This window comes from Phoca vitulina, unplaced genomic scaffold, assembly GCF_004348235.1.
Source record: "Phoca vitulina isolate PV1807 unplaced genomic scaffold, GSC_HSeal_1.0 scaffold12, whole genome shotgun sequence".
NCBI classification, from domain to species: Eukaryota; Metazoa; Chordata; class Mammalia; order Carnivora; family Phocidae; genus Phoca; species Phoca vitulina.
Window position 1 is genome coordinate 8,645,063 of NW_022589715.1, and position 10,463 is coordinate 8,655,525.

The following is a 10,463-nucleotide window of genomic DNA, read 5'->3' on the forward strand; positions in this document are numbered from 1 at the left end:
GTGACCTAGGAAGGTTGTAAAGACAGGCCTTGTATAGCTTAGAACTGGTATGTGGCAAAGTCAGGTCCCCCCCAGAATTAGAGAACGAACTGCATGCTATTAGTAGTATATGATTTGAAATGTGAAAAGTAAATATCCTTACTAAGGAATCTTGGATTGGTCATCTATAGAAACCACCCATCCATTGCTTAAATTCTCTAACATCCGAAAGGTTAAATTTTGATATTTAATAAATAATGATGCAGAACCCCTACAACAGAACACTGAATAAAAAAGAACTATTGACATGTGAAAATTCAGATGGAGCATAAGGGCATTCATTATACATGGTGAAAAAAGAGCCAATCTTGAAGCATTCAAGAGCCAATCTTGAATGCTTACTATATTCCCATTTATATAACATTCTTGAAATGACCAAACAAAGAGAACGGATTAGCGACTGCCAGGGCACAGGGACAGAAGGGGGGAGGTATCACCCCGCAGGGTGGCCCTGCAGGGATAAACAGTCTGCAGGCATATCGGTGGTGACGGTGATCACACAAATCCATACATGGGATTCTAATGCATAGAATGACACACTCGCACGAACGTGAGCACATACAACACTGGTGCAGACTGCACAAGGTCTGCAGTGTGGATCCCTGCGGCGTGGTGGGCCTACATTATCTCAGGCCTCACCATTGGGTGAAACTGAGGGAAGGGCTCACCGGACTCTCTACTCTGCTTGAAACCTCCTGTGAGTCTACCTATTTCAAAATACAAAGCTTAAAAATAATGGTGTAGGAACTTGACCTTCCCTTTATGCTTTTGAAGGGAACGTGGAAGAGGAAACGGGCCTTAATACAACCATCTTTTTTCATAAAATTTCTGACCTCGTGCACTTGAGGTCCTCCACCTACAGGTCAAGTAGAACCCTGCCGCTCATCAAAGAGCGCTCTCCACAGCCGCGCGGCCGCCCCCTGCTCCCGAGGTCTGCGGGAGAATTCCCAGCTGCGGGGTGGGCGTGAAGGGGCCCCAGGGACCCCGGGGACCCCAGGCGCGGTGGAGGCAGTGGCCGGGGGCGCGGCTGTAACGCTCAGCATCTGCGACAGCAGGGGCGAGAGCCAACCTGGGAGCGCCGAGGCTTCACCCGCTGGCGCGCCCCTCCGATGACACGCACGGCGACGAATGGCCCTCGGGGGTCCTCCCCCTGTGCTGGGCCTTTCTGCACCCCCTGCCTCCTCCTCGTTTCTGGCTGCCTTCGCTTCTGATTTGGAAACTGCCCTTCTTGGAAACCCTCTCCGGACGCCGCCCGCCGCCGCCTGCCCTCGGGCGCTTGGGCTGAAACCTCCCCTCTTGAGAACTAATAAAATGACAAGAGACAGAATAATTCCACTCCGAGGTCGGGCCCTGCAGCGGAACGGAGATGAGGTCATCAGACTTTCTCCCTCGAGAGTGACAGGCCCCGGCTTCCTCGGCCTGCCGTTTGCTGCCCACGAACACCTAACCTCACCTCCAGACCCATCAGCGAGCATGTTCGCCAGGCCTGGACATTTCCATGTAGAAGATGAATTCATTCTGAGCTGGGCCAAGAGCCCCCCTCTCCCCGGGAAGAATATGTTAAGACTCCGCCCTCACGGGGCCCTGGAGCACCAGGAAGGTCCAGTCCCGTTGCCATGGCGCACCGGCTCCGCCCTTCCTTGGGGGCAAGGGAGGAATGTGGAAAAGGAAAAAACGAAGCTGGGCCAAGAAAGCCATTCTTCAGGGCGGGCTCTGGTAAGCGGAGGTTCTCTGCGTGCTGCCGCAGGGCACCCCGGTGAGCCCCGGCGCTGCCCCTACCTGCGCGGGGACGCCCCGCGCTGCCCGAGCCCGAGAGAGACAGAGACAGAGAGCGAGAGCGCGCAGCCGTGCTAGCGCCGGGCGCTGGAGCCGGCCTCCCGATAAACAGTGCTTGCCGCGGAGGGCGCGAGCAGCACGGCAGCTTGTCCGGAAAGCCAGGGAAGCCCGCGGGGGGGCTCTGCTAATACAGCCGCCGTGGAGGGGACCGCGGCTCAAGTGGTTTCTACGGGAAACCCGCACAGTAAACTGAAGAAAGTTCTTTTAAATTAAATTGCAGTAATTAATCACCTTTTCTAATGAAGCATTATCAGATTTAAACCCAGGGCCTTGCGGGCAGGGCGGTCAGGCAAGCGCAGACGCGGCCGGCCGCCCCGGGGAGGCACGGACGAAGCGCGGCCCCGCTCTCGGGTACGCCGGGCCCTGCGCATCTGCGCTCCTCCCGCTTCCGAGTCAGTGTCGGGGTCCGCTCGCAGCCGCTCACTGCACAGCACAGGGGAGCACGGGAGCACCGACGGGGTGCTCCATCCTGTGGGGCCAGTGGCCGTCATTCCTCCTGGACTGTCCGTCCTCGGCTGACGCCACCGGCGCCGGGCTTGCCGCTTCCCTTCGACCTCCCTCCCTCCTGCTCCCATCTTCCTTCCGCGGGGTGGCAGAACACGCCACCCAGACCCAGGCCACCCGGGTCTGGGGACGATCGGGAGCTGGAGGCCCTGAGAGCCAGCAGATGCAGGGAGAGGCCTTCTCGGAAGCCCCGTCTGCCTAAAACCGCCGCTCCTCAAGGAACACAGCCCCCCCCCCGCCCCCCAGGGCGTCTTCAGCCAGGGGGGCCCGGGGCTCATCAGGACAGGAGACGCCACACCCTGACAAACCTCGGCGCAAACTGTCATACCTCCCATCTGTTCTTCTAGGGCCCCCTCATCTTCCCTGACAGTCATTTCCTCTCCCCTAAAAGGCGTTCGTTCCTCTCCCCTTCCCCCACGGAGACGGACCGAAGCCTGAACTCCAGGCTACCCCGGGGAGTGACTCGTCGCCCCCTCGGCGTCCCCCGGGCACACATGAGGTAAACACGTTGTTCAACTTCGGTTTTTCTCGTGTTCATCTCTTTTGTTTCAGGGGTCTCAGCCAAGAAGTCAGAAGAATGGAAAAAAATTATTTTTCCTCCCCTCTACATCCATCTTCCTTTTTTTTTGAAAGCTTGGTTAGGTGGGGCGCCTGGGGGGTGCAGCAGGTTAAGCTCCTGATTTCGGCTCAGGTCATGATCTTAGGGTCATGCAATCGAGCCCCAAGTTGGGCTCCACGCTGGGCATGGAGTCTGCTTAAGATTCTCCCTCTCCCTCTGCCCCCGCCCACCTCCCCCCTCGCGCTAGCACATGCGCACACACACACTCTCTCTAGGAAAAAAAAAAGATTGTTGTTTAGGTCTAACTTACAGTACAGAGCACAAACCTTAGTATACCTGTATCCACGCACACGTACGTATAACGCACCCAGATAAAGACCTGGAACATTCCCAACACTCAGGAGTCGGCCTTGTGACCCCTCCTCCTGTCAGTACCCCGACAAGGGTAACCTCTGCTCTGACCCCTGTCACCATGGATTAGTTTTGCCTGGTTTTAACTTTTACACACATGGAATGATATCCTATGTTCTGTTGTGTCTGGCTTCTTCCATAGAACACTGTGTTCCCCCTGCTCTTCTGCCCCTATGAGCCATCCCAGGCTCCTTCCCTCCCACCCACTCTGGAAATAGGCGTGTTTCCCCCATTCTGTCTCCTCACTTACTTACACCCCCTAGCAGTGGGGCAGACAGCATGCTTTCCAATGCCCCCTGAATCCTGCTCACTCTCCGGTTTATACCTCCAGACCCAACTGCCTACCAGAATTCTTCGCCTAGAGGCCTCACCAACAATCCATTTTTCCCCAACAAAACATGCCCTGCTCTGCTTACCCCGTCTTGTACCTTCACTCACCCAGAAGCCAAGCTGAGTCATCACTGGAACGAACACACACACACACACACACACACACACACACACACTTCATGACCTGGCCTGAGCCTCCCTCTTTCCTCATGAGTCCTGCCATTCCTCTCCCCACCTCCTCAAGCACATCCAGGATGCTCTCACCCATTAGCACATGTTCTTCCCTCAGGCCAAATGTCCTTCCCCACCACGTTCTGCTGGAAAGCATCTAGCTGTGCACTATGAATTTAAACAGTGCTCCCTCCCCTCGCCCTCCTGGGCCCTGGTTCTGCGTCTAGACGGTTCTGTTGCACTTTGGTTAAGCTCATCATTCTGTGAGCTCTGGAGGCCAGAGACAAGGTCACCGCTTTCTGGTCCCTACCGCCCGACACAGCATCTGGCACAGAGCGATTAGAGAAGGGACAGTCTGTGCTGAGGGTTAATGACAGTGAAGACGGGGCAAGTCCCCAGTCTGACAGGGAACCTGCCTATCCTCAGATAACCCCACATCTGCTCACAGAAAAGCCTTGTGGGAAAGGACAACAGGACACCTGATGGGTCATAGGGTTAAGAACATAAAACTTAGGGACGCCTGGGTGGCTCAGTCATTAAGTGTCTGCCTTCAGCTCAGGTCATGATCCCAGGGTCCTGCAATCGAGCCCCGCATCGGGCTCCCTGCTCCGAGGGGAGCCTGCTTCTCCCTCTACCTGCCGCTCCCCCTGCTTGTGCTCTCTCTCTCTCTGACCAATAAATAAATAAAATCTTAAAAAAAAAATCACAAAAAACATAAAACTCGTGAGGAGCCAGAGACAGCCCAGGGAGCGAGGGAATCAGGAAAGAAAAGAAGCAACAAGACTTCCAGAGCTAGCTCAGCAGTGCTGGGGTCAGCTGGCAGCACCAAGAAACCCCAGGCCTGAGCGGCTGTTGGGTACGAAGCCTAAGGCACGACTGTCCTCACAAGTGGAGTCAGGCTGTCCCTTCTGTTTTTAATGGCAGCACCCTCCCCTCCCAACCCACAAGCCCTCCTGGGAAGACCTCCCCGAGGCCTGTCCAAGCTGGCCCAGGCTGGACGGGCTACCTCATCATTCCTTAACTTTGGCTCCCACTGTCCCGGGACACATTTCTGCAAGTGACACACACCAACCCAGCCCGAGCAGTGGAGACTTACCCCAGCCCTGGGCTGCAGCCGTGGCCTACCTCCCCCCGCGCAATCCTTCCTGGTGTTCACTCAGTAGGTCCTGACTGAAGGACGGAGGGGCAGACACGAAGTTACAAACCAATTTTCCAAATGACTGTTTCAAGAGGACATAATTCCAGAGGAGAAAAGGGAACAGACACCAAGTATAAACAAAGGCTCTTCTGTGTGACTCTACTTTAATTAGAATGACAACTAATTGAAAGCAATTTAATGCTGGTTCATGAAAGGTTAATGGAATTCATGTTTTGGAGATGCCGAATGCAACACAGACTCAGCCAGAAACACAAATCTAACCTTTATTCTCTTTAATTATTCGGTCGGAATAATTTCCTGGAAGCAGGTTTAGTCTCTGGATGGCTTTAATTAAACACCAGTGAACTTTGAAGTTGACATCAACTCATCCAGCTGCAACTCAATTTTCAAATTAATCTGCTGTCTAACACGGAGGTTTTGTGGCCTGAGCAGGGGAGAGCTGTGGGGGAGTACGAGATGGCCTTGGAGGCTGACAGGTATTAACCGATTCTGGAACTTCCTCCGTCTTTCCCCCACCCTCTCCGGTGACAAGGCAATTCCCTAACCTATGCCAGGGCCTAAGGAGAGGGCCTCGGGCTGAGCTGAGCAACCAAGCCGCCTCCTTCCTTGACTTTTCCCACAAATGCTGGGGACAGCAGACCCCTGTCCAAGCCCCCCCACGCTCTACCTCTGCCTCCTGCCCTCCGCCCCCATCTCCCCGCTCCAGAGCCAAGCTGAGACATTCAGGAGCCCTGGCGTGGCCCTCCTACGGGGAGGTGCCCTCAGGAAACGCTCCTATCCTCAAGCCGGTTGCCTGCACTTCAGCCTGGCCCCGACCTCAACCTCCCCTTGTCTTCCTTCGAAAACGCTGCTCCCTGATTCTGTTAGTTGTACTTGACAGCCAGGCCCAGGCCCTTTTCCGCTGCTGACTGGGAGGCGACCCTACCGCTTGCTACAGCCCGGAGCAGCATCAGCCGACTTCCACCAGAACGTGGTATTTACACTTGGCCGGTCTGGCTCGTGCATGCTGGGCAGCGTAAAGGGCCAGTGCTTTGGCCTTGAGGTATACTCATTTGACCGTGACAAAGCTCAAGGTCATGGGCAAGGGAACACATGATGTCCCAAGAGGGCTTTGCCAGAATTTGAGGGGGAAAAGAAAGAAAAAAACATTATCTAAAGAATGCCATTCCCAGCCACTCTGCTTACCCCGTTTCCATTAGTATTTGCAACAACTCCCTTGGAAATCCGTTCTGACCGACTCCAGACCCTCAACAAAAGCAGCACCCGCCTATCCAACACGTCCTGAGGCAGCCCGGCACGCCATGCATCCTGGAACCACACAAAGGTCAGGTTCCCGATTCAAGCTTATGCAAGTGACAGCAGCCGACCGCAGCAAAGGCAAATGACCCATCCCACTCCTGTCCCCACCTTGGGAGGTGGCTGAGCCATCCCAGTTGCTCTCTTCATATAACGAGACCAAGGATCGGCTGAAGCCTTCACGACAGCAGGGGCAACCTCCTACAGCCAAGGTGCAAGAAGCCACAGCCAGGGTCCCCCCACCCGCACCCACCCAGGCACAGCCTGTCCTAAAGCACCAAACTCCACCAGCCACATGGAGCCCCAGACTGGGACAGGTGAGGGTTAATAGCGGAACTCCTCCATAACAAAAGAGTTTCTTGGTCATATGGTTTATCAACTCTAAGACACTGAGAGAGACCCTGAAAAGGACCTAAAAAATTTCAAGGTGTTTCCTTAAATACAATCACAGTGCTTGCTTACAAAGGCAAAGGCATCGGATTCATCTCTGGGCCCCTGGCACCTAAGAGCATGTGCGTTTGCACACTAATGAAATAGCTGGTAGAGGCAGAGGATTAGTGGAATTCCTTGGTAACCGTGGGTCAGAGGAGCCCCGGACAACCAAGGAGGACAGCCAATGACCCCGACAAGAAGGGCACTGAGGACAGGACCCCACTTCCCAACCACACCCACTTGGACAGTTTTGGGTGCTAGTCTAAAGAGTGATGCAACCCAGGGGAGCCTGGGGGGCGCTCAGTCGGTTAAGCGTCTGCCTTCGGCTCAGGTCATGATCCCAGGGTCCTGGGATCGAGCCCCGCATCGGGCTCCCTGCTCGGCGGGAAGCCTGCTTCTCCCTCTCCCTCTGCCTGCCGCTCCCCCTGCTTGCGCTCTCTTGCTCTCTTTCTCTGTCAAATAAATAAATAAATAAATCTTTAAAAAAAAAAAAAAAAGGTGATGCAACCCAGAATATGTGCAAAATGTCAAATAAATGTATTAATTGCTCAGAGCAAGTAGTATGGCAATTTCTATGCAATGAATCATTGCCCCTGGCATAACCTCTAGCTACTGAAGGTCAATGGGTCAGAAAATAAGAGGTTTCCACAGCTTGCAACCGTAAGAAAAGTCTGCACTAAGACTTGGGGAACGGAAACCTCAACACCAAACAAGCCCAGGGAGCCTGCCTAGAGCTCCACACACAGAGGGAAGGAAAAGTACACCAATCAGAGCCGGCCAGCCGGTGTTCTAAAGCCGCCTGCCTCTGCCAGGCCACTGAGGGCCTCACACCAGCGCCACACCGGACGAGGGCCCAGGGAGCAGAGGGAAAGCTAGCCAGCCCCCAAAAGGGAATCTGGCTGACAGAACGAAGGAGTGGGCACTTCTTTGAAGGGAGAAGTACAGCCACTTGCAACCTTTCTTGCTCTTGTGCACCTGAGAAGAATTCTGAGAATTTATGTGTGCCCTTTGTATATATAAGCTTACAATGAAACATTTTAGATGTTATGTTTAAATAGCTGCAAAGAGTATAGTTTCTGGTGTATGATAGATATGGGTGTAAACTATTAAATCACTCTTATAAATGTATTCAGTGGAATATAAATACCACTGCAGTTAGACACCTACCTTCATCTAGTCAAAAATACAAATGTCTATGTAACAGAAATTTCTCCTTGAACTTGTATTGATTTCGCTTTTCCACCTAAACTTTTACCTGCCCCCCAAATTTTATATCTTTTTTTTTTTTTTTAAGATTTTATTTGTCAGAGCAAGAGAGAGAGCACAAGCAGGGAGAGCTGCAGACAGAGCGGGCAGAGGGAGAGGGAGAAGCAGGCTCTCTGCTGAGCAAGGAGCCCGATGCGGGACTTGATCCCAGAAACCTGGGATCATGACCCAAGCCGAAGGCAGACGCTTAACCGAGCCACCCAGGCGTCCCCCAAATTTTATCTTAATGTAAGATATTATTAGGCTTGAAAGTCTTATTGATCATACTTACAATTCTCTGTAACATTAAAATTTAATATTGGTTAAATTTCCTATGACCATAAGAAGATCTAAGTGTTAAAAATATTTTATTCTGGATTAACGCTATTAGAATTACTTTTAGGGGCACCTGGGTGGCTCAGTCGTTAAGCATCTGCCTTCGGCTCAGGTCATGATCCCAGGGTCCTGGGATTGAGCCCCGCATCGGGCTTCCTGCTCCGCGGGAAGCCTGCTTCTCCCTCTCCCACTCCCCCTGCTTGTGTTCCCTCTCTCGCTATCAAATAAATAATTAAAAAAAAAAATTACTTTTAACACAAATTTGATCAAAACAATATAAATATCTATAATTATTACATATGAGCAAAGTTTTATTAGAAATACACCCTGGGGCACCTGGGTGGCTCAGTCGGTTAAGCACCCATCTCTTGATTTTGGCTCAGGTCATGAGATCAGGTAGTGAGATGGAGCCCTGCATCAGGAGAGCCCTGGGCCCTCCACACCCACTGCAGAGCCTGCTTGGAATCCTCTCTCCCCCTCCCCCCACCCAAAAAAATTTTTTTGGAAAAAAGAAAGAAATGCATCCTGATTAGGCGAACGGAGCTGGCTCCTACTTCCATGGATGACTCTTGCTTACTGTTAAAGACAGCTGTGGCACCAATTCCACTCCAGTTTTGTGGTAACAGCATCTCTGAATTCTTAACTCCTGAGTTATATGCCAAAAGCTACATACTAATCTATTACCCAAATTATTTTTAGTGATCAACTGAACTCAATCGGTTCCTCCTTCAATTCTGTTAAAAGCAAGGACCCAGAAAACTTGTAACTTGCAAAAGGATTTGTTACCCAGGCTTAGAGTCACAATCTCAACATTATCAATATCTGCAATTATCCCCTGACACCCCGAGATGGTTTTTATGCTCCAGGACAACACAGGGTGGTCTGATTAGATGGGTGAGGGGCTTGCCGTCCTTTTGAAGAGCAGAAAAAGATGGTAAGGGAGCCCTTGAGCCAGGTGCGTTCTCAGACAGCTCTACTTCAGGAGGCTTCCTACCCCCAGGGGAACATGAGTCCGGGCTCCACAGCTTACAACGTCCGTTGTACAGCCTATTATCACCTGAAGGAGGCGAGGAGAGGTGAATGTCCCTCTGGTGACAGCATTTCATCCAGACAGCACTGAGGAGGAGGACAGTCAATCCGCCTCTGAGTAAACAACCCAACGTGACGCAGGTTCAAAGTAACCTGCTTGGAAGGAAGAGTCCTAACTCAGAATACACCAAAAGGCCTGACGCCAGCATTAAAGGTCCAGGAATACAACCACCTGTGCTCCCTCTCCACATCTGCCCCCAAGGCCTGGCACCGAACAGCTGACTGGCCCAATGGGGGACACCTGACCCAAAAGGAGCCAAAGATATTCTCTCTCCTGAAATTTGAGGCTGGTTTCCAGGGACTCGACAACCATTTCCTACCATGTGCCATGAGAAAGAGAATGACACAGCTGCACAGCCGAAGGGTGACAGAAAGGTCAACCACGTTGGTCCCAAAAGTAAGGCCTGGGAGGCCCAGCTCCACTCGGGTCCTGGAAAACCCCCTTTCTGCACCGGCTGGTTCTAATACATCTCAGGGACTTGCGATCGGAGGAGGTTTGGCTCACACAGGAGTCAGCAGACCACTCCTGACGAAGTCAGCCGCATGGACCAATGACACCGACAGCATTAGCAAGGAGCAAACAGACGTAAGTAGCAAAGTACATGAACAGTTCACAAAAAAGGAAAATAAAACTTAACCTTAAAATGAAAGGACTTTAAAAATTAAAAATTTTAAATAAAAGATATTCCACATCACTAGTTACAGTACAATTTTTTTAAAAAAGATCTTATTTATTTGAGAGAGAGCCAGAGAACGAGAGAGAGAGAGAGAGAGAGAGCAGGGGGAGGGGCAGAAGGAGAGGGAGAAGCAGGCTTCCCTGAGGGGCAGGGAACCCGACGCGGGACTTGATCCCAGGACCCTGGGATTATGACCTGAGCTGAAGGCAGACACTTAACCAACTGAGCCACCCAGGTGCCCCTAGAAAGACAATTTAAACCAGAGAAATGTTATCACCTACCAAACTGGCAAAGATCAAACAGTCTGACAGCATTTTGCTGGCAAAAGGGAGGAGGAGCAGGTACCCTCATCACAGCTAAGTAGGAACGCACATGGGCA